Below are 23,656 nucleotides of genomic sequence, written 5' to 3'. Positions count from 1 at the left end.
AAAGGCCCCTGGGCTTGATAATATTCCTGGCGACCTCTATAAGGACCAAGTGGATATTTGGGTCCCATATCTTTGCTACTTATTTAACGCCATAATTCTGGGAGCCAAAATTCCGGACACTTGGTTGGGAGCTGAGATCATCCCAGTTTTTAAAAAGGGTTCCCCTCTACTCCCAGCTAATTACCACCTGATTAGCTAGATCGATGTTAGTCAGAAACTTTTCTCCAGTATAATACTCGATCAGCTACAGTCTTGGATGGCTGACCACTCGATTCTTAGCTGTTACCAGGCAGGATTCAGGGACAAGATATCAACGTTAGACCAGCTACTGAGGCTTCTACTCCTATATTGGAAAACAGTTAGAGTAGAGGGTGGCAGCCTCTACCTAATTTTTGTAGATCTTAAATCTGCCTTTGATCTTGTCCCTCGCCACATCCTATGGGCAGTGATGGAGGATATGGGAGTGCCCGCATACCTTCTTAATATTATCAGGCGTCTTCACACGGACAATTTTGCTCAAGTCAGGTGTGGCAAAAGGGGTGCTTTAACATCTAGATTTCCAGTTTTGAGGGGAGTGAGACAGGGTTGTGTCCTGGCCCCCACTCTGTTCTGTCTTTTTGTGAATGCACTAATTAGCCACCTTAAAGGGGTCAAAGATATTGATGCCCCAAAATTACTCAACGACCAGGTGGTTGCTTTGATGTTTGCAGATGACACTCTACTGCTGTCTAAATCACCCATGGGCATCCAACGTGCCCTGGATAGTTTTGCCAACCTCTGCCATATAAGGGGATTGGAGATCAACACCCAAAAAACAAAATTTATGGTCTGCAATCCCCCTAAGACCAGGTGCTCCAATCCCAGTCTGAATGGCATATTATTAGACAGGGTTACTGTGTTTGAATACCTGGGCATCACCCTGAACGACAGAATGGAGTGGGGACCCCAACTGACTAAAGCCAAATTAAGATTGGCACAATCCATAGGCGGTATACTCAGGCTCCACAGAGAGTCTTCTACTAAGCCAGTCGCCCCCATCATGGAAATATATAGCTGCCAAGCACGTGGTGCTATACTGTATGGCGCCGAATTGTGGGGCCATTCCACGATCTCTGACATCTCTAAGACTGAAAACGCATTCTTTAGATCGCTGCTGGCCCTACCCATGAGCTGCCCCCCTTATTCCCATTAGAATGGACTTGGGTATCAGACCTATCGAAGAACTAGTCTCTCTACGTCCCCTATTGTTCTGGCGAAAACTCTGGGTAACTGCCGAACTGCTACACTTCAGACTAGAGATCCAAGAGTTGTTATTACTAGCGGGTACCCATAAACTGCCCTGGTTTGCCCACATTAAGAATGTAAGTGCGAAATTAAGCATCTCAGGTCTATGGTCCAATCTTGCCTCTTTCTGTGCTGAGATGTCACGTGTCTACTTGGTCAACCTACATCGTACCTATAGTATTTCGATTACTCTTTCCAATCCCGGGTTGGGCTCATCAACACTGGTCTACTTTAACCATAAAACCTGTTATAAAGTAGAGCCATTCCTTGACGAGATTGTGCAGTCTTCTGCGATAAAAACTGTATTTACAGCTTAGATACGGTACACTCCTATTAAGGGCTTTCTCCCACAAATGGTCCAATGATAAACTCATGATATGCCCGGCCTGTGGCGCCAAGGAAGAGTCCGTCGCCCATGTATTTTTCTTTTGCAAAGGGTATAAACTGATACGATATCGTTGGCTCGTTCCACCCTGCAGAAATCTTGGGGTTAGAAATTACAAACAGGCACTTAGTATATTACTCACTAATACCTCCACGCCCATAGTTTTTTCGGTCTCACGTTTTATTAATGCTATGTGGCGTCGGAGAAAAACTTTTATATAAAATTATGTGCCCTTCCTTTCCTGCTGTTAACCCTGGAAAATTTTTATTTTACCCTTTTTTTTTTTTAATTGTAACTAAATTTTACAGTCAATTTTTAATTCTGTTTTTATTCTTGTGTATGATATTGATAGGTCTGATATTTTGTATCTTTGATGGTCTCTGACCGAAATAAAGATTACTTGACTGGCAAAGTCGATTAGAGTGGCCTTAGAGTGGACGGGCATTGAGTGTAGTGGTGAAGAGCCCAGTGGTTCATAGTAAAGAAGTGTGGGGTAAAGTGCATTGGTGGTGTAGAATAGAGAGGCACCGAGTGAAGTGGTATGGAGTGGAGTGGTGCAGAGTATAGTGCAGTGGCAGTGTGAGGTTGTTTGAGGTGGCATAGTGTGGAGTGGTGCACAATATTGTAATTGCACGGATATAGCGCTTACTACCCCTGATGAAGCCTTGAAACACTTCATGGCAAGAAGCACGCTACTCCGAAACCCAAGGTTAGTGGTGATTCCAGTGATTATGCTGGTTTTTGAGATTAGTAATGTGTTCTCAAGAAAGAAAACAAAGACATTCCATGCACTTACTGCAGTTTCCTTGTGGCAGATTAACATTAATACCAGTTAGTTTATTAGTGGTGGCCATGTGGTTCAAGGCAAATGGTTGATGACATAAATAAATAGGTAGCACAGATAAGGTTGTAAAGGAGCGCCTGTGGTCTGTGAAATGAGATAGCCATTTGCAGAATTACAATAAGAGAGATTAAGGCAGAAAGCCATGAGAATGACAGGAGCCTATATTAAGAAATATATGGCATGCAGAGGATGGAAGGTAAGGGGGGGGTCACTAAAGAGGGAAAGGAGAGGAATTATTTTCAGTAAAACAAGTAAAATTTCTCATGCAAGGTTTTAGAATCATATTTTTAGAATTATAGTGGAAGAAGACGTTACGAGATCACAAGCAATCTGAGAAAGTAAGCTTTTGAAAGCTTTTTCATGTTTGGGTTGACAGCTTAAAAAACCTGTGGAGCCAAGTGCACACACCCATTTAAACATTAAGAGCTCTAGCCTGATGCTTGCCAAGCCTAGGACAGCCCTTTTTCTGGAGTATCACAATCTTGGTATAGGGCTGTAAGCTGTACAAGCAGGTGTGGTGCAAAAAAATAAGTCTCATTTACTGATCTTCCCTTACTATTCTATATTAAAGATTATTTCACTCACTCACTAAAAAGAAGTTATTTGGATTAGATCAGATTTATACTAAGTGATCTAATCTCACTCCAGGTTTTTTCTACAGCACAGCAGAGCAGCCATAGGTACGAAAGGTACCTAGTGTTAACATTCCAAGTGTATGTTATGTGGGCTTGTGTATGTTGCCAGTGTAGTACATGTGTTAGTGAAGGAGGCCTGCGAGTTCTTTTTTCAATGCCCCTTGCCTGTCCATGTGCACAAGATTCTGGTGAGGTTGTTTTTCCTGACAGTGAAAGTGTGTTGCTGAAATTCCTGGAGCAGAAGGAAAAGGCCCAACCATGTAAGTGGGGAGACAGGGTACCTATATAATTTCGATTTGATATTTTTACTGATAAGTCATTTTGCATCACAGACACTTGGTAGGTGTTGGGTGTGAAAGGTGGGACTGTAGTCTAAATTCACCAGTGAGAAAGGTCTTTAAGGTGAGGGCAGCTATGCTTTACTCCCACTGTTTTGTACTGCAGCGGAGGCTTGCCAATAGGTGTGAAGTATTTACCAGATACAAAAAACTATGCATCACACACAGCAAGCGTATCAAGACACCATTTAGAAAGCAATCACTTGGAGATCACTACCAGGAGAGCATTTGGCTCTTACCATACCCTTACACCGTAAAGAAGTAAAGTAGGTTGAAGGACACGACCAGTACCATCAGTCATATCATCTTTGACCAATATTACAAATTCTCTGACATAAGGATTGGTATAGTGCCGTGACAGTGTGGAGTGGCTTAGTGAGGCGTGGTGCAGAGTAGAGTGTAGTGGCGTGGAGTGGTGCAGAGTGCAGTGGGGTAAAGTGGAGTATGCATGGTGTGGCAGCGACACTGCCATTACAGACAATGCATTTACAAATGAAATGTCTATTAAATTTGCACAGACATACAGTTATTGATAAAAGTATAAAGCGCACAAACGATAATGTGTGGAAATGTCATCACTTATTGTATTAATTCGTTTTGATCATATTAAAATATTTGTTTCCACCACACTTCAGAATTACCAAAAAGTGTTCATTTGTGCTTTCCATATTTTGAAATTGCTTTTCATTTACAGACATTTATTTTTTTGGTGCTAGACAAAAACACCGTACAGCACAGCCAAGTAGCCAGCATGATTGTCACATAAATCCTCTAACTTAGAAGTCAGAGAAAGAAAAGTAAACACCAAGCTTCCTCAAAAGACAGAGTCTGACATTTGACCTCGATCTTTGAATGCAGAGCAAATGTGATAAGATTAGAACACGATTCAAAGGCCTGTTTACAGAAATTCAGTACTGGCGGAAAAATACAATAAATAGGGTTTGTGCAAGGAAGGGGACAAACTCAAGCTGGGCAGTCTAAAACAAAGTCAGCAAAGCGAAAGCAAGCAAATGCGAGTAAAAAACCACAAAGCTAATGTTAAGCAATGGGGAGAATGCAGTCTTAGGGAGGCTTTCCGAATGTCCCCAAGATATTGTTAGCAAACCAGGTAGCTGTGTGCTGTGCTGTCTGGTAGGCTTGGACCTAAAAATGCACTGACAATGACATTCTTTTTGAATTTTGTGCACTGGAATGTTTGCCCCAACCTTCAGTAAGGCAGAAGAACATGTACAAGACAGGCAGCAGAGGTGCAAGATTCCCTCATGGAGAGAGAGACCACAAACAGATTATGTCAATTCTTTCTATGGTATAGGTACCAATATTTGTAATGGGGAATGGTTTCAATTCTACGATCTGACTGCATTTTCTCTGTACCCTGGACTAATTGGTTATGTGCACTTGCCCACATTTACACTGGTGTTCCTTCAGGGCTCCGTCTTGGGCCATTTACAATGTTGTCTCTATTATTCTGTTCATTTAAATTATATTCTCTTTGCAATTCAAGTCATGCTTCTATGCTGATGACTCAAATGTTCTTTTAGTTTTCTTTCTTCTCTACTAAATTGCAAGCTCAAGTTTTGACCTGCCTCTGTTGTTGAGGGCTTACATTTTAAACTTAAATTTCCAAAAAACACAAATACTTTTTCCCTGTTTCATCATGTATTCCTCTCTCTCATTCCATCTTATTCACGCATGGTCAGATGTCTTTTGGTCTTTCTGCCACAATCTTGTATTTCCGTTTGATTCTTTACTTAATTTTGTTCACCAAATTTCTTCTGACGTCAACGTCTTGTTTTTTACCCATATAACATCCAGAAAATCCACTTGCTTTTTACTGTCTTCTTACTTCTTCGAAACTTCTGTTTCAAACTCATTATATATTATTCTCTTAATTACCGCTGCTCCTTCTCGGTGGTCTTCCTAAATAGATCACAGTACCCTTCCAGATCATCAAAAATTCTAACTAGGTCATTGCGCCGTGCAGTTTTCCGAAAATTCAAAATCGGTCACTACACCCTTCTAAATAATCCAAAATTATTGTGCTCGTCTTTTATTGTGTCTCTTACCATACTTATGTATCTCTTTCAAATGTACTGGTTACTTTTGCTTCTTCAACTTCTGTTCCACATTCTCTGTCATGTGTTCACAAGTTTTTATTTTCATGTGTCACATTATTCTCTACGCTACTCCTTTTCGGTTTTAGGCTCCAATGTGCTTCCTCTCGACTTTGTTCCATTGTTGTATAAGCACCTCAATGAGGAATATGCTACTAATTTCTGCCATGTGTGCCCCTGGCCTATCTGGGTTTAAAAAACCTCCTGGAAGACATTTCTTCAAGTTATTAAACCTACTTTGATTCATTTATTTTAAGTTATATACTTGTCTATTTACATGACATTTTGTGCCACACAGTAAATATGATCATCACAAAAACAATATAGGTACACTGCATTTGCAGCAGCATACAAGCTTAATTACATAATGAGCAAAATACAACAGACCGCTGCAGCAACCCCCAAACATAGCGCAACAGCAACAATGCAACTCACAGCACAGGCAAGCAGCAATGCAAGTGTTTCTCAGAGAGCAGGCTCCCACCATGTAAACAGCAGATACCACACTGATAGGCAAGGTTCTTTCACCCACAGCACTGACAGCAGTATTGAAGCTTCTGCCACACATACTTTCTGTAATGGCAGAGCACCGAAAACAACATGTACAACACAAGCTGAACTCAGGTCAGTTTAAGCATCAAGAACAGGACAGACAGACAGACAGACAGACAGACAGACAGACAGACACACACACACACATTGTGGCTCAAGTCTCAAATCTGGGAGATTTTATCCATATAATTGTTCAGTCGCTGCCATTGTTAAGAGATTTCATAGAATCCTTTTCAGATTGGCCAGGTCTGTTAATAAGATTTGTTGGGCGCTGTCCAATTGTTTTGCTCTTCTCTTTTGAGGGGAACACGTGCCTTCTTCAATCATAAAAAGTTAGAGGTGTTTTCCAATATAAATTGTTGTTTATTTCTTGGGTGATGGACCTGCTAGACAAAGTAATTAGAGGCTGGTTTGACTATAGCTGGAGATGCATTTACAGTTTTTAACATTCTATTTGACAACAAGGTCCAGTGTGGCATCAGAAACATGGGTAAACAATTTCACTAGCGGATACGCATGGCATTCATATGCTCTACAATGTCTACAACCTGTCTGCTACCAAGGTCGTCCATTCACAGGCTACAATCTCCTATTACTAGGCTTTTCAGAGCTATCGTTTGCAGGTATACTCCCAGAGTAAGGATTTCTCCCAGAATGGACATGTATGGCCATGGCCCATATCACAGATGGAGCGGGATGTGGTTAAACCAAGTGCCTGACAGCCCGGAAAATAACAGGGGGGTGGTGCTCAGAAAATGAGGTAGGAGAAGTGATAGCAGCACAGAAGTTTACATGCACTTGCCATTCAACTTGCCCATGGCTCAATAAGCAGGTCACTAGGGGTGCCCAAAGGTGAAGATAAATGAGGAGAGCATGAGAGTTGGAGTGCTTCTGCTGCAGGGTTGGTATCCATAAATTGGTCTGATACGCCCAGCTGCCCCAGTGGTACTGTTGCTACAAAAGTTGTTAATTTCCAAGCCTTAAAGAGTTAGCTGACCCAATGGTAATCTAACTCACAATATTATGATGCAACTGTTGTTACGTTGACATTATAACTCATGGTTGCTTGTATAATTGGATTGTACCACGTAAATGCAATAAACAGATTTAAACAAAAGAAAAAGAGTTATATGACCTAAGCAGACTGTTAGGTATGTCGGCCTTCATCTCTTGCACGCGATTGTATTAGAACAGAAAAAGATAGACAAACATTTAAAGGTTTGCACGTACTAAATATTCGAGTAGAACATCCAAATGAATTGGAGAAAGACTTATCTATGATTTGCCCGAGGTCCTCGAATACCAGTCCATGCGGCTAGAGGCCAATTAATTGTAACAGGAGAACAGAATTCAAACATGAAAACTTAAAAGGCTGAGGAAAACTATGATCGAATGCACGCCCTGGGATTAGCACTCTGCAAGGTTTAATGAGGTCTTTTCCCAAAAGTGTGTTGCATTTTGCGGATCATGGAAGACTAAATGAACAAGCATTTACAATGCAATGGTCTCGGCATTGTTAAAGTTAGAGCTATTGGCATTGCTCATGACATTGTTTTTGTTTTTAAAACATTTAAAGAAACGGCATTGTTATTTACAATGTCAATAGCTTAATCTCTCTCAAATGCGAGACCTATTGCATTTGCACCCACACACAAAGCCACCCACACACACAGAGCCACCCACAGAGCCACCTACACAGAGCTATTCACATAGAGCAACCCACACACAAATAGAGCCACCCACGCATAGAGCCACCTACAAAAAAAAGCCACACACACACACACACACACACACACACACACACACACACACACACACACACACACACACACACACACACACACACACACACACACACACACACACACACACACACACACACACACACACACACACACACACACACACACACACACACACACACACACAGCCACCCACAGCCACCCACAGCCACCCACAGAGCCGCAATGTGTGGCGCAAGCTGCAGGGGCCTCCTAAGGAGGGCCCTGGCACTTATATGTTTTTTACTTCTATATATATATTTTTTCATAAATTAAGCACTGCAGTAACCACAAACTGTTCTGAGCATCAGTATGACGGTTCTTCTTAAATTCCTGAGTCTGGCCACAGATAAAAGGATCGTGACTTCAAAGGGAGGTGCTCAGAGTTCAACCCCGCAGCTAGGAAGAGTGGACAGCAACTGGTAATTGAGGGTAATAGCCCGCGCAGGCAGCCTCGCTTTGAAAGGGAGACCGGCTCTTAGATTCCGAAATGGCTGCCGAAGTTGCACTACCGGACAACCACTGCGGATAGACCTTCCTTTGTGTTTTGGAAGCTGAGAGCGGGCGCAGTGACAGTAAGTGGGCAGAGAGGAGAGGGCAGCCAGGGAGCTGCACACAGTCACAGCGGAGGAGGCAGCGTCTAAGTGCAGGTGTGTGTTCCCTCACCCACAGCACCTGCAGCCCCACGGGGGCGCCTCCTGCCCCAAGTCACCTTCTCCTTGCAGAATGTTCTCCAGGAGGAACCATGGAGACCTCAAGAAATCTACACAGAAAGTTCTGGACCCGAAGAAGGACGTCTTGACCCGCCTGAAGCACCTGCGAGCCGTGCTGGGTAAGAGAGAAGGGGGGGGGGTGAGAGGAGACACACACTCGGAGAGAGGGTGCAAGGTAGGCTCTGTTGTCACTCCTGGCAAAGCACATCACCATTGTTAGTATTCCAATCTGAAAATGCACTTTAGCAAGACTAACCTCCCCAGACTTTTCACGGCAGTTCAACACCGCTGTAGAAAAGATGTAGGATGGCTGTACTTATACGCGAAGCTTCACACAGAAACAACAAGTTAGTTAAATCGGCTCCGGTAAGAAGTTGTGAAATTAAAAAGTACAGTAGACTTCCTGAAAAGCGCGTGCACAATGTAATCAAAACAACGAGTAGCTGCAACACTACTGGAAAACATAGTATGTATGGTCCTTTGAGGTCCATGACTTCCGGGGTCTGTCATGGCTAACCTCCATTGACCGACACAAGGCGGTCTTCCCGGCAGATGGCATACTTCTAGACAAGGCTCGCTCGTTTCACTTCTATGGGGCTGCCCGCGGTACAGACGTCTGTCTCCCTTAAAGACATGGCTCACCTCATCGACTCCTGTGGGTTGGCCTCGTAGCACACAGCACAGACATGTTTTGGCAACACGACCTCAGGGGCTGGAGAGCCTGATACGCCATGAACACCACCGCCTTTCTCCGAGGTCAAGCAGAAATGCCTCGGAGAAACGCAGCGGCGTTTTCGGATTCGGGGGCATGTTTTTCTTTCTCTCCTCTTGCCATTGGCTGGAATGTTTACATTCCAGAGGAGAGAAAGAAAGTTAAAAACACGCCCCCGAATCCGAAAAAGACGGGGCTTGTTTGGAGAGACAATGCTCTTCTCCAATGGCTGACCAGTATTTCAGAGGCCAGCCAATGGAGAAGAGGTAAAAAAAAAAAAGGGGCGGGTTAAAGCCCCACTCCTAACATTAAATCTCGGAGCGAGACTGCGCAAGCGCAGCCTTCGAGCCGAGACCTAAAAAGTAGGTCATAAAAATATATTCTCACATATCTGATGATCGTGGTGATTTCAGGCCTTTGGTGGTCATTCCTATCCTCAGGCTTTAGATTTTAATTTGCAACTTGTGACAATGAGTTGCACTGGTGGGCTGAGGGGAAGGAAACACATGAACTTGTTTTTTTGAAATGAAGCCCGACCAGAGGTTTCTTGGACAGAAAAAAAATTAAGGAAACAGCAGCAAAGATCCCAATCCTTGCTAAACTTCCTGGGGCTGTATCCAAATACACCCAATCAATGAATAGCGATTCCATTATCTTAGCAACAGGCTACATTTCGTATTTTTTTATTTTTATTTACTTTTTGAGGGTGTATTTTTATCTAGTCATAGGTAGAAAATGTTAAACATCTCAATATTAGAAAATTAAAGTATGCTATCTCTGCATATATCACATTAGCTACAGATAACCACTTATTAAGCTTTTGCAATTCATTCGGTCCGAGAATCCCCTACCTCTACACCCCTATAAAATATCGAGATCCCTAGATGCTTTTCACTCTCAATGTACACGCTTGCTAAGGTCAGGCTTTTTTTGCACCAATGTTAGGTAATCAAACTGGTGTGATGATGGAATGGCGGTGAACCAATAAGTTACTACTGATCAGGTGTTCACTGCTTTCTGGCCACTCATGTTCCCTTCACTGCACCAACATTTGCAAATGTGGAAACCTGCAATAGATGAGGATTTCACTCTGCCGTAAAGGAACAACAATTATATCAGATATGGGATTCCACAAATATTCATTTTTGCACAGCTACAGGACACTTAGAAGACTTATTTTTGAGAATTGGACCCTAAAAACGTCTGCTATGACAGCGGCCGACCCAAAGCGGAGTGTACTGTACCATATAATTTAATCTAGTCTAACTATTTAATGAAAGAGAAAAAGGAAGGTTGTATCAATTGTATGTGGATTATCTTAACAAATACAGAATACATTGGTATGTAAAGAGCAAAATTAGACTTTATGAATATACATACAAGCAGCACCAACTGGCTGCCCAATAAGTGCTGCACCATTTATCATGAGTGTTCTACACTTCAGTGGTCAATTCTTAAAAGGGTGTATTTTCAAGACTGAAACTTGCTGGCTAAAACCCTCATGCAAACAAAAATGAAATACCACTTGTGACACTTAAGGCAAACCATCATCTAATGGCTTCCAACGATACGAATATATCTACCCGAGTTAGAATATTCTGGGACCAGGTTTCTTGCTCTTGAAAGGAGCTCCAATTTTACAATGGATACAAAGCCAGCTTGAAACATAGATAGATGCCATTCCCACCAGCTGTTAGGGGTGTCTTAGTGGGATGTACCCAACGGCTGAGTCTGGTGTAGTGTCCTGTGCCAACCTTCTCCTTATTTGAACCGTTCTGGTAGACTTGGTGTGTTTCCCTAAGGCAAGAGATGCATGTCATGAGTTTCCCGACCAGAGTTCCCCGTCAGCAGATCTTATGCCTAACGAGGGGTTATGTGACTGTTTAGAAAATTAAATAATAATAGAAGATCAATAAAAGTATATATACATAAAAACTAAAACTGCCTAACTGAAAATGTTAAAACCCATCTGTAAATGTGAAGACATTTAAAAATAGAGGCTAAAATGGAGTTGGTATCCTTTGCTTGATTTGTGGGGGGAAGTACAGCAAACAGAATCTAGTATGGACGATAGGTGGCCTCAGCTGAAGCACTGGTATGCACGGACAATAAAAGACCATGCATGAAGAGCAAATTAAGACAAAAGGTCTAGCACATCGCTTCGACTTTTACAAATAAAACCACATTTTGAAAAGCTTCAACCTCCCCATTAATACTTCGACTTTTGTTTGTGAAATGAATCAAATATGTCATAACTTGCGCATTTGTTCATGTATACTTGTTTCTGTATCTTTGTGTAGAGGTTTGAGATTCAAATAGAAATTGCTTATGGTGCGTATCACAAGCAGTCTCATTTTCAATATCTAATCAACTGTCAGTTATGATACTTGTCTCATTTTCAAGCATGTCCTCGAATGTGCCCTTAGCTTTCCCTCTCGCTTTGGAACACACTACAAAGCCCAGAGCACTACCTGGCCTTCAAGAGGCAGTCCAAGGAAAAACATCGGTGCTCTGGCTGCAAGCAGGCCCAGCAGGTGAAGGTGAGACCTAAGAGACAACAACTCTAAGACAAAGACTTCGGCCTGCTGGTTTGGCCAAAGAAGACACCAAAAGGTTCCCGGAATGGATAAAACATTTTTACTTGCTGAATCTCTGCTCACCCTTGTAGGGAGAAGATCAAACCAGAAATGGAATCCATGAATTCTTCTTTTGAGGGGAAAGGACCAGATCTACAGAACTGGGTAGAAGATCTATTCTGCTGAACATATCTGAAAGAACTAAAAAGACTTCTGCTTAGAAACTGCTCTGTACCATTGACCTCGAGATTCCATGTGCCCCTGCGGTGCTTTGCACAGCTTAGCTTAACTATGACCCGAGATAATGCTTAACCGCCCACCATGACCTGAAGTGAACACCCAAGCAGCCTGCTCAAGGAAGAACTGCAGACCCGAGGACAATGAGAGACTACCCTGGGAGCTCTGAACTTTAGCAAGAGACTACAGACAGCAAGAACACATCGAGATCAGTGCACCATTTGAGATCAAGAGAGCAATAAATCAATTCTAGGTTACACATTTGTATAATTGCAATCCGGATTTCCCATGTGCCTCTTCACCCCCTACTCATCACTGAAGGTGGCAGGATTATATTCCTGAAGTACCTTGTGGCACACATTTACTGTATAGAATATAAGTCTCATTCACTTTCATAAAACAATAACACTGCTTGCACAATCCATTTATTGTGAGCAATACGTGTGTTGTTTGAACTGCCCCCACATCAACCCAAACAGTAAGCTTTGATAGATCTACCTTGCAACCTCGTAAAAGTTACAGCCTAAAAAGGAGGCTGCTGGCTTTTTAGCAAGCTTGTAGTAGGATCTGTTTTATGGATTTCTACAGAAACATTACTTCTCACAAGGGTGGTTAATTTGTTCAGAACTGGGAGAGCTGGCCTGACAGGAGGGGAGCCTTGTGTTTGCATGCGTCCCACCAGTGGAAGAAACTGCTGCACACCCATGGAATCTAACAAGAAAACAGGGTGTCAGCACAGTTGCAAAGGTACTGGTTGCGGGGCTCTGCTGTGGCTGCTCAGTTGACATATGTGTGTGCCTGTGAATTTTGACACACATAGAGGCACCGTGCTCAGTGATAAAGGGGCTCGTCTGACACGTACTCTCAGGAAGATTGTAGTTATCCACACTTCTTGGTAGCAGGGAGTAGTACATCCAAGCTTCTAGGGCCCCTCCTCCTTAAGGAGCCCAATGCATCCCAGGGAAAACAATTTCACCACCTGTGGGACAAAAACATGGTACTACGCCAAGAGCCCTCCCTCCCTATGATCGTCTAAGGGAGACAGAAAAACTAGACCCATGCACAGATATTCTGGCCTAAGTGATTCCATGCTGTATGACTGGATACCGGACTTCCAGAAATCTATTGAGTATTACGTGCAAATTCACCCATGTGGAAGGTTCACTGGAAGAGATGAAGGCAAATATATAGACGTCAGAAATGGAGGTGCAACTATTGAATCCAGGAGTAGCCAAAGTCAATTTATTAGCTCAGTCACAAAGTTTAACTTCAACTCTCATTATTTCTTTTAGGTGCTTCTGGATAATGTGGCAAAGGTATCAAAGATCAGAACTGGTGGGGGATGTCCTTGTGTCAGAGGGAGTAGATCAATTCTGTATGTGTTTTTAGTATCAGAAATGTTTGAGGTTACAACCACCATACAACAAACACTCCATATTTTTAGGTTTGTGTGGACGGGTTCCCATGCGTTATCTTACACAAGGTTCTGTGCATAAATGCTCAAGTGGCTTAGTGTGGAATATAAAATAAAGCAATCACCAGGCACTGTGTTTCTTTTTGGGCCAATAACAAAGAGTGGAGACATATCATAAATTTAAGAATGATGAATCAGTTTGCGTCCTACATCGCTTCAAGATGGAGGGTATTCATCTTTTGAGGGATATGTTGTTCGAAGGGTATTGGTTGGTCAAGCTAGATCTCAAAGATGCTTATTTTACAGTTGCCCATTCACCCGGAGAATCAGAAGTTGTTACAATTTAGATGGAAAGGTCAGTTGCACCAGTTTCAGTGCTTACATTTCGGTCTGTCATCGTTTCTAGGGAATATCTGGCCTGGCAGTTCGGGCTGGACTGCTACCATGGGGAGCAGGGTCAACGCTTACATGTTCTTCTGAAAACAGATGCCAGTTTATCAGGCTGGGTAGTAACTTGTTCAGGTCAAGAGACAGGTGCGAACTGTAATCCCTTATAGAGGAACAACCATACAAATTGTCTGGTGATGAAAGCATGGTTGTTTGCCCAGTGCAGTTTTAAACTTTCTGAATCAGCTTCAGGGTTGCTTGATGAAACCGGCTCCTAGGCTTTGGCTTACAGGAAAATTCATTGTTCTCATTCACCTGTTGCAGCGGGTCATTCTTTGATCAATGGTGTTTCAGTAAGTAGAAGCCCTGTAATTTGTGGGGTCATGAAAGGGAAAAGGTTGTAGAGAGGACCAAAGACTAGATAATAATGTCTTCTGGATGTGGATTTGGTATTAAAATTATTCTAGAACTGGCCTTGTAATAAATACCTAGGTACAAGAGAACGGTCATGGAAGTTAGCAACCTTGTTGTGTTTAAATCTTTCCGTAGGGTGTCAGATGTAGGTATGTTGGAAGTAACTAACAGGTATTATAAACCAATGGAAGTAAGATTTTGACAAGGACAAAGACAAAGTCTACTTCAATTTTTTTATCCAAGTTTGGATGATTTGCCAAAGTTGTGTGTGATTTGATGTATTAAAGAGTATGAGTGTCGTATGTTAGAGGCAAGAAGTGCTGGAGTAGATGAGTTGCTGATTTTGTATGTTAAACCTTTTCATGCGGCTACGAATACAACCATTGCCAGATGGATCCATTATGAAAGAAGCAGGAATTGATAAGTCTAAATTCACAGTGCATTCGGTAAGGGGTGCCATGACAAGTAAGACATTTATGTCAGGTGGAAAGTTAGGTGACATTATGAATATAGCAGATTGGTCTAATGTAGATACTTTTAGGAAATACTATTTTAGACCAACAGAGAATATTTCACGCTGCACACTGAGAAACTTTGAATATAAAGAATGCTAGTGAATGCAACAGCTAGCTTCTTGTCTGGCCATAAAATGTTGATTCTTATAGGTGTACTGAATAAAGAATCATGATTTTAATAAAGACAAGGAGGCTAGCATTATCCCACTGCACCCACCCAGGTAGGTAGAAAGGTGGGGTTGATTTCAGTGCAGATTTTTTTTTTTTTTTTAACTATTCTTCCTGTGTTACTAGGCTCCCAGGATCCCTACTTACCCAGCACTAGTTCGCGCTTCTGTGCCCCAACCGTGACGTCATCCGCATTGCTCCCTCTAGGCAGTTGGCTTTGCGCCTCTCGCCGGCCGGGAAACACACCTCAGTCGACCACACTCCCCCCTTCTCCCACTGCAGTGGCAGCCACTTTAATTCCTGCCGCCTTATATACAGCCTAAGAGGCCATAGTAAATGCGCTCTCATAGCAGTGCAAGCCACCGCTCCCTTTGCTGCCATTTTAGCTGCATGACTTGACCTATCGGCACATGTTGCCACAGCACCTATTGAACCCGTTGTCCCTTCTTTGTTCCCTATTCCGGGTATTGTTTGTCATGGAGGGGAGCAAACGAACATTACTGTACCTACCCCCTCAGCTGACTTACTTGCATGGAGGTCCCTATGAGGTATCCAAGCATGACCAAGGTTTCCAGGGACTATAAATCGCACCCCCAGCATCACGGAGCACCAGGTGTGCCTCTACAACTTTCCAAGACAGCTCTGAAGGCATTTATTAAAACGTCTCAACTACTCTAATGCATTACTGCTATACAAATCCCAAAACCTACCAGAAAATCTGACTTCCACCTACATCTACAGTGAGAAGGTCCTGCCACCTTTAGCTTGAGCCTAAATTTCACCTAGCCCCTCCCACTCTTAAACCACAGCTATTCCTTAATCTGTCTTGTGCTGGTAACCACCTCTTGATCGAACAGCTCGGGAAGACCTCCCAAGGTGCCTCCCGATCCCAAGCTCATTAGTACGATGGGCTCAAATCAATCCTAACCTTTACAAAACAATGTGTTAAATCCCAGGACGGGACAACTAGTGTTTCATTGACAGACGTCTGCTCACCTGTGTAGAAGCCAACTTCTTTCCTGTAGCAGTAGAAAACAAAGGAAGTCAGCTCAACACTGTAACAAACCCTGGCATTTGATTTAAAATTTTAGTTTTTGTCCTACATTTTAAAAGATAGTTAACTGCTAAAGTAAAACCTCTCAATCTACTCCTGATGGAACTTTCTACAACCAACTTTTGCACATTATACGTTTCTGTAGTACGGCATATAAGAGGGTTACTCGAAGACAGGCTGTTCTTTTTGCTTAGGTTAGCCAGCAACACCCCATTTCCTATGTGTTCTCTGATGTAAATATCAGTGGAACTAAGAACTGATGACTTAAGAATATATTTGGACAGCCACAGGAAGTAAAGATTAAAAGGAAAAAGTTTTTGGACCTTCCCTTAAAAAGTGAAGGTGACAAGTGCATTGCTACAGGCAGGAGTTTCTCCTGACATCCTAATTAAGACAGCACTAACCACAAGCCAAGGCATGTAAATAAAACAGACCTAAACGCGGGCCTGAGAAATACCAGGCAGGCCAAAGTAACCAGAATGCTTTTCTTTCAGTAGTTAAGGTCTTAGATATGTGGGTTAAGCTTTGTAAACAAGTGTGAGTTGAGGGCTTTGTGGTTAACTTAGTGTTTTGGCAATAAGCTACACCAAACAATATTTGCTATGGCTCACTAGAAAGTCTTTCTGTACCATCAACCTCGGGACTGTGTTTAAGCCAGGGGTAGCCACCCCCCTAAAATAGGTGCAGTAGGAGCACCTAAAACATGTATTTTGGTTGCAGGACTTCAATGATTAACTGCAGCATTCCTCACAGGGTTGGGGGTATTGGAAAGCCATGTATTTTTAAAGGAATTAATCATTCATATAGGTTTACATCTTCTAAAGTACAGAAGTGCATTAAAACATATCATGCATTGGGAGAGAAGAAGTAGAAACAGAATAAGCTATATTCTTATAAAAATCACTCCAGTTAGGAACCTTCTTCGGTCTCCTCAAGCCTGGCTTCTGCGAGAGGCCGTGCTGCACATTGTTTTTGAAAGGAAACCTTAACTGAACACAGCTGCTGGTGAGAGTCGAAGGTAATTTGCCAAAAACACATTCTTAAATTTCCGGTGTTATTGTTTTCCCCTCCTTCTCGAAACATTTTTACAGGACGGTTTCCAATTATGCTGGTGTTCGTTTCAGCCTACCACCTAAAAGTCGCACACTTTCAGTACAATTGTGTTTGTATTGCTTTTTGTAAAATAAAAATTAAAAGTTATTCGGAGACATTCCCAGACTTTGTAAAACTGGGCTCAGAAAAGCTGACTATGTGAATTTAGCTTGCCAATTCTCTTGCAGAAGGGGGTGGTGGAGCTGATTTTACTGAGACCTGTTACCATTACCAACCAACAGGTTTCTATAGTTGAGCACTTGCAAAGGAATGCGAAGGCAGCACTTTCATGTAAAGGAACCCCCACTGCGGTCTTGAAAAGTTAGTAACTACACATTTAAGAATTCACTTACTTCAATATTCATGTTCTGTTGAGAGAATCCAGTTCTCAGTTAAAGTCTTCCATTATAAACACTTTGCGAAAATTACAAACACGATCTGAAAAGCATTCCACCCTGCGAATTTCATCTGCTTGCAGATTAATTTGTTACCAAAAAAAATATATAAAAAATAAATAAGTAAAATAAATGGCGTATCCCAGACACTCCTATCGTATGGTCTGGACTCAGCACTGTGTAACACAGAACTGAATTAACTAATGCATATTTTGCTGGACAATTACACGCTCGCCTCTTTACAGACACACTAATTCAGTAAATTCATTTACATGATAAGCAAATAAGTAGGATTCCAAAATGGTTCCAAATTGACTGTACACACATGGATTTTGTCTGGACATCGTTGAAAAACGAACCCTCAAATATCCTTTTCTTCACATAAAATCAATATGAGATTGCAGCGGTCATCACAGGGAGGCTACTGGATGCAGGGCCACCAATGCACAAAATCAATTCAATATAGGAAGCAGGGAGCTTCACTTACAGTGCATCTCATAAGCTTAACAGCTACGCTGGGTGCATTTAAAGCAACAAATAACAAAACATAGCACGTTCTTGCCTTGATGCTGTGGTGAAAACTGCAGATGAAGGGGCCTGATGTGAAGAAACACGAGGACATATTTGTATTCTGCTGCCCAGCCTCCAGAATGGTTTTTCGCTCATTTATTGCTCTAACCCTGCAGTAAACATTGTGCGATATTAACCGCACACATCAGCTGCTTGCAACGTCCCGAACAGGACACAACATGTTTTCCTGTCAAATGGTGGCTTTTTGTGGCCGATTAAGGCTAGGGTTACATAGACACTGCCTTAGGTGAGAAACGGGTTTAACATTTTTCTCATGGTTATTGGAGCACATGTTTTGCTTATGCCTCGAATATTATCGGGAATGTTTCGTCTCCATTTGTTAAACATGCACGTCACTCTTTCGTGGTAAACGGTGCCTGTTCCTTAAAGAACATAACAGAGTCCAAAACTGAAACACTTGGGAGTGAGATGTACAAAGAATGAGGTATAAAAGACTTTATTGTATGATTAGATAAAACCTTTGCAAAATGAAAAGGTGGCATCAGATCACAGTTTGCATATTCCATAAGGTCACATCTTTTAAGATGCAGGTTTTTTAAAACAATAAAAATTAAAAAATTGTCAAGTCACATAAGGCCTATATTACACGTTACTAACACGATGGTGCTATGATAAAAAGTGCATACATATGTAAGTTAAGTGGAAACTACCTTCTGTCATTTACTCCGAGATAGAGAAAAGGGATAGAAATATATGGAAAATCTGTGCAAGTAGATAAGCACCTACTGCGCGTAACACTGTTATATGAGCTGGAGTGTAGTCATTAGGTGGAAGAAGGGGGGAATGACATGAGGGGGGGAGTGGCCGTTTGCGAGGGCCCAATGGTGGTCGGGTTATCCCTGAACCCATCGCGTGCACAATTCTGAGCCTCTAGCTTCCTAGAGAAACGGTCAATAAATGTAACCAAGGCACAATTCTGGGTGGTATTCGAAGGGTCAAAGCAGGCCAGGACTGCTCCTCTGCAGGAGCTTATGTCGTTAGCTATCCAGCCCCTTTGTAGCAGAGCCAGTCTATCCTCTAGAAGGGGGGGGGGGGCACAGGCACAAGACGTGTGTTATGTCCTCTCTATGTTGGTTGCAGAGCTGACACATTGCCTGAACCTTGCCCCTTTTCCACGCTGGGAGGTGACCGTGCAGAAAGACTGGCCCGGTCTTCTATTGAAGAGAGTAATTTTGTGCTATTTTTTTGCCAGCCTTTTGAATTCCTGATGGCTGGTGTGTAAGTCCCAGGTGGGTACCGAACCAAGTGTGTTGAGGGGTAGGGTCAGATAGTGGTTGCCCGACGACCTACAGTTTGTAGCCAAGTCCGTCCATAAGTGGTGTGCCAGGGAGCCTTCCTTGGAGGCCCAGAGCTTGTGGCAGCTTATAGCGAAGGCAGCCTTGCGAGCCAGAGCCTGTCTACAAATTCAGAATTCTAGTCTTATTTATGCTGGTGATGTGTAAGAGGAGAGCTGGAAAACTGATCTGTTGATCTTTGAGAGCGCTTTGTGGAGTATCTCACTCTCCTGCCCTTTCAGAGCCTCACAACCATATGTTAGAGTTGGGAGAACCTTCACCTGAGCAACCTGGAGAATAGGTGTAAAGGTAGGGGCTTTTAGTTTTATGTGGGCGGATCTGAGAGCAAATGAAAGTGCAGTGCCTTCCTTTTTTATTTCCATCATCTGGCTCACATATCTGACAATGTCATTAGAAAGGATGCATAGATACTTGTGGCAGTTGGTTGCTTCTAATTTCTCCTGGTCGAGGAACCATGTTGGCTTTTGAGTTCTGGCAACTCAGACCGCAAGAATCTTGGTTTTCTTTTTGTTTATTTGCAGGCTTTTCCTTTTAGAGAATGTGGCAGTTTTGTCCAGGAGGCGTTGCAGACCAATCTTTGTTTTGATGATAAGGACCAGGTCATCTGAATAGAGTAGGTTTGAGAGGCAGAGGATACCTAGTTTGGGTGGATGCAAGTTTACTGAGTTGAGGACCAGAGACAGATCGGATAGAAATTAATTGAATAGAGTGGGCGCAAGAACGCAACCTTGCTCGAGACCTTGCGTGGTGGTTATAGGCTATGACACGCATGATCCAAAGAATGGAAATCGGTAAAAGCCATTGCAAATTGAACACTGACTTTTACAGAATCCAGTCTGTTTTTGCAAACCAACCAGTGTATTAATAGTTTGGTTTGCAAAAAACAGAATCATAGCGAGTCACAATTCAACCTACCTCAGCAATATTAATTGGTATAGAAACATGAACCCTTCTAAATACCAATTCGATAGATAAAGTATTACTAAATAATTTTTTTTTTTTTTTTTACATACAAGGCCTTTTTGCAGTTCCAAATTGCTATTCTATGAATTGGGCACTTTGCGATTCCAAAAGCCTTCGTGCATTTGGCCCATTGTTCCTTACTATTTTTATAATAACTTCTTTTAGATTTACCATAAAAAAAAACTCCAAACCGTATGCTAAATTTGCAATAAGCAAATTTTTTACTTAAGCAACAATAAGTCCTTCAAACAGGAACCGGTAAATACACGATTATCTGCTTGGAAAAACCCTCCTCTTTTAAGGCAGTTTGGCACTTGGCTACTGGGTTGCCCAAAGGGCACTTCACCATGGCTTCAACACACCTTACTGTGAAGGATCTCAGAGTTCACACTGCTCTCTTAAAAGCTACATTTTATACGCCTCTTGCAATGACATCCAATGGTGGTGGGAGGGTTTGGCCCTAGCTGCATCCTCCGAGATGTCCCTGTACTCCTTTTTCTTTATAGATAATTTGTGCGTGGTATCTGGTGTGCTTGATGCCACCAAACCGCCTTCGAGAAGGAAACCCTCTTTCTCTATCTCCTCCAATTGTTTCAGTTTTTCTTTTCTATGACCTGCTACCGCCGCCACCCCGGATCACCGTCTTGTAAGCCTCCCATAGCGTTACATCTGAGTCAACAGATCCGTAGTTGTCGGCGAAGTCATTTTTGGTGACCTCCGCTAGTATGTCTCTTATCATCGGAACTCTGAGGAACAAGAGGTTAAAAACCATTTCATGATGAGTGGGGGGGTGGAACACCTCCGTAGTAATGTTAAAATCGGGGAATGGTTCGAGATGCCCCTGGGAAGGAAATAGATCTCGCCGAACATGGGGAGCTGGGTAGCTTTACAGAAGAGATAATCTATGCGGCACATACTCCTGTGTACCCCAGAGTGGAAAGTATCGTTTGGTCGTAGGGTTGCAATTCCTCCATATGTCTATCAGGCCCAAGGACCCAAGAAAATCTGCCAATAGCTTCCCGGGTGGTTCCCCTCGTTTGGGCAGCAGTCGGTCTAGATCTCCATTAATGGCTCCATTGCAATCTCCCCCCACCAATACATCACCCTCAGGCATGCTCAACATATGTGGACCCAGGTCAGTCAGAGTAGGGGAGTAAAGTCGGGGGGCACGTATAGGGCAGTCACATTAAGGGGCCTATCCTCCCATTGCCCCGAAGCCATGACAAATCTGCCAAGTGGATCCCGAGTAACCTTTTGTATTTGGAAGGTTAGGGAGTTGCGTGCCAGAATACCCACTCCTCTGGACCCCTTAACAAAGCCCTCATGAGCCACCAACTTCTATCCCATCTATTGAGTGCGCAATAGGCGGTTCCCTGGATATGTGTTTCTTGGAGTAATACGAGGTCAGGGGCATGTCGTTTCAGATATTTCAATCCTATTCCCCGCTTAATTCGGTCTCCCAAGCTGTTCACATTCCAAAAGAGTAATTTAAGGTGGCCCAATAGCGGAGCCGGGTCCTGATCAATGCTCATTTACACATGGGGAAAGGGGCCCTTCCTCATGAAGGACAACAAATAAGCAACAATGAAGGTCTATCTTACCTCCCACTATGAGTGACAGCTTTTGAGAAATTACATATATGGTTTGTGGAAAACTAGTAATCACATTGCTGAAGACCCAAGGTGCATTGAAGGAGGCACCATCTACTAGACTGCACTGAACACACATACTAAAACTGCAACAAAACCCGTTGAAACACCCTGGAACCCACCCCCACCCTGCCTCCCTGCAACGTGGACGTAGAACTGCCCACCCCCCAATTTAGCAGAGCGCCTGTGTACCCAAAACAAATATACTATGTGAAGGGGAACGCTACACAGCCGAAACTACCCAAGTATATAGCCCCTTTCCCCCATGATAACGACTATGCGAGCCCCAAATATAGCGTGCTAAGAACAATAAACCATACCTAATGTGGAACCCATATAACTACGGCTAACAGTCCCACCCCCAACAGTGGCTTGTAGCGATGTGTCTAGTGCCGTGAACGTGACTGGCTGTTCAATGCAAGTACTATATGTGTAAGTAAGGTGCAAGCATCAAACATTTCCTCCCCTCCATTATAGTCACCCCTGCAGGAAGTGCTCCAAAGACGCCTGCGTGTACCGGAGCCCACCCGACACGTTGTTTAACCCGCTGATAGCCGGAAGCTCGCTGGATTCCTTCAGGAGACGAGCGGAGGGGACACACCTGGAGTCAAGGTATTCCTCGGACTGGAGATAAGTAGGGGCGCACGAGGGGGGCCCACTCCAGGGCCTACGGGCCTGTTTCCAAGCAGCCGGGGTAGAGTGGCAGGGCTCCAGGCGCCGTCACGGCCGGAACTCCCTCCTCCCCACGGCACACAGTCCCGGTGCCAGTATCTGGGGACGGGGCAAAGAGATTTTTGTCGTTCGTTGACCGGGTGACTCGTGAACTCAAGGAGCCCCAGGTCGTTAAGTGTGGCGGGCTAGACGGATGATTTTGACGGATGTGGAGGAAAATTAGTTAAGTGGCGATCAGAGCCTGCCCAAAGGGAATATTTTTATCCAAAATTCATGTTCACAAAAATATGCCATTTTATCAATTACCATTAAAGGTGTTGTACTAAGAACTCCCGAGTGGCATGGAAACATCAATCTTTATTGTGCGTTGTTGACCCAGAGCACAGCAAAGCATTGCAACACTGGAGCAATGCTACTGAGGTGTGTGGACTGCGGCATGGCAGAACTGGCTACGCCACACTGCAGCTGCATATTTTAAACATAAGTATATGTGTAGCACCTGACCACTCTAGCTAGGTATAGACATTTGTACATGGTACCCAGTTGACTTAGCTAAAATGTAAAGTTGCTCTTAGATTTATCACAGCCTTAGTCCTCAGAGGCGGTCCAAAAGGGAACAAATAGGCATGATATATGGTGGTGCAAAAAGAGAAGGGCAGAAATCACATTAACAAGCAAAATGTAGTGCCGGTCTAGTCTTAGTAAATAGATTGTCCAGGGGAGGGGGGTCCAACCTCTTCTATCACAAGAGCTACATGTGAGGTAAAAATCTACCGGAGCGAAGTGCAAACTTTGCCACTGCTGCAGTAGTACCCACATCAGACATGATTACAAAATGGCCACAAAGAGAAGTGCCAACAGGACTGACCATCCCAG

The 23,656-nt window shown here is 43.2% G+C and overlaps 1 protein-coding gene and 1 long non-coding RNA gene across 2 annotated transcripts in view; one reads left to right on the top strand and one right to left on the bottom strand.

Moving 5' to 3' along the window:
* The window catches only part of RAB30 (RAB30, member RAS oncogene family), a 171,511-nt gene that overhangs the window by 95,134 nt on the left and 52,721 nt on the right, over positions 1-23,656 (bottom strand). The window lies entirely within an intron of this gene.
* The window catches only part of LOC146805887 (uncharacterized), a 280,965-nt gene that overhangs the window by 235,759 nt on the left and 21,550 nt on the right, over positions 1-23,656 (top strand). The window lies entirely within an intron of this gene.

This window comes from Triturus cristatus, chromosome 8, assembly GCF_964204655.1.
Source record: "Triturus cristatus chromosome 8, aTriCri1.1, whole genome shotgun sequence".
NCBI classification, from domain to species: domain Eukaryota; kingdom Metazoa; phylum Chordata; class Amphibia; order Caudata; family Salamandridae; genus Triturus; species Triturus cristatus.
The sequence above is the reverse complement of the archived record's forward strand: the minus strand, read 5'-3'. Positions and strand labels throughout refer to the sequence as shown.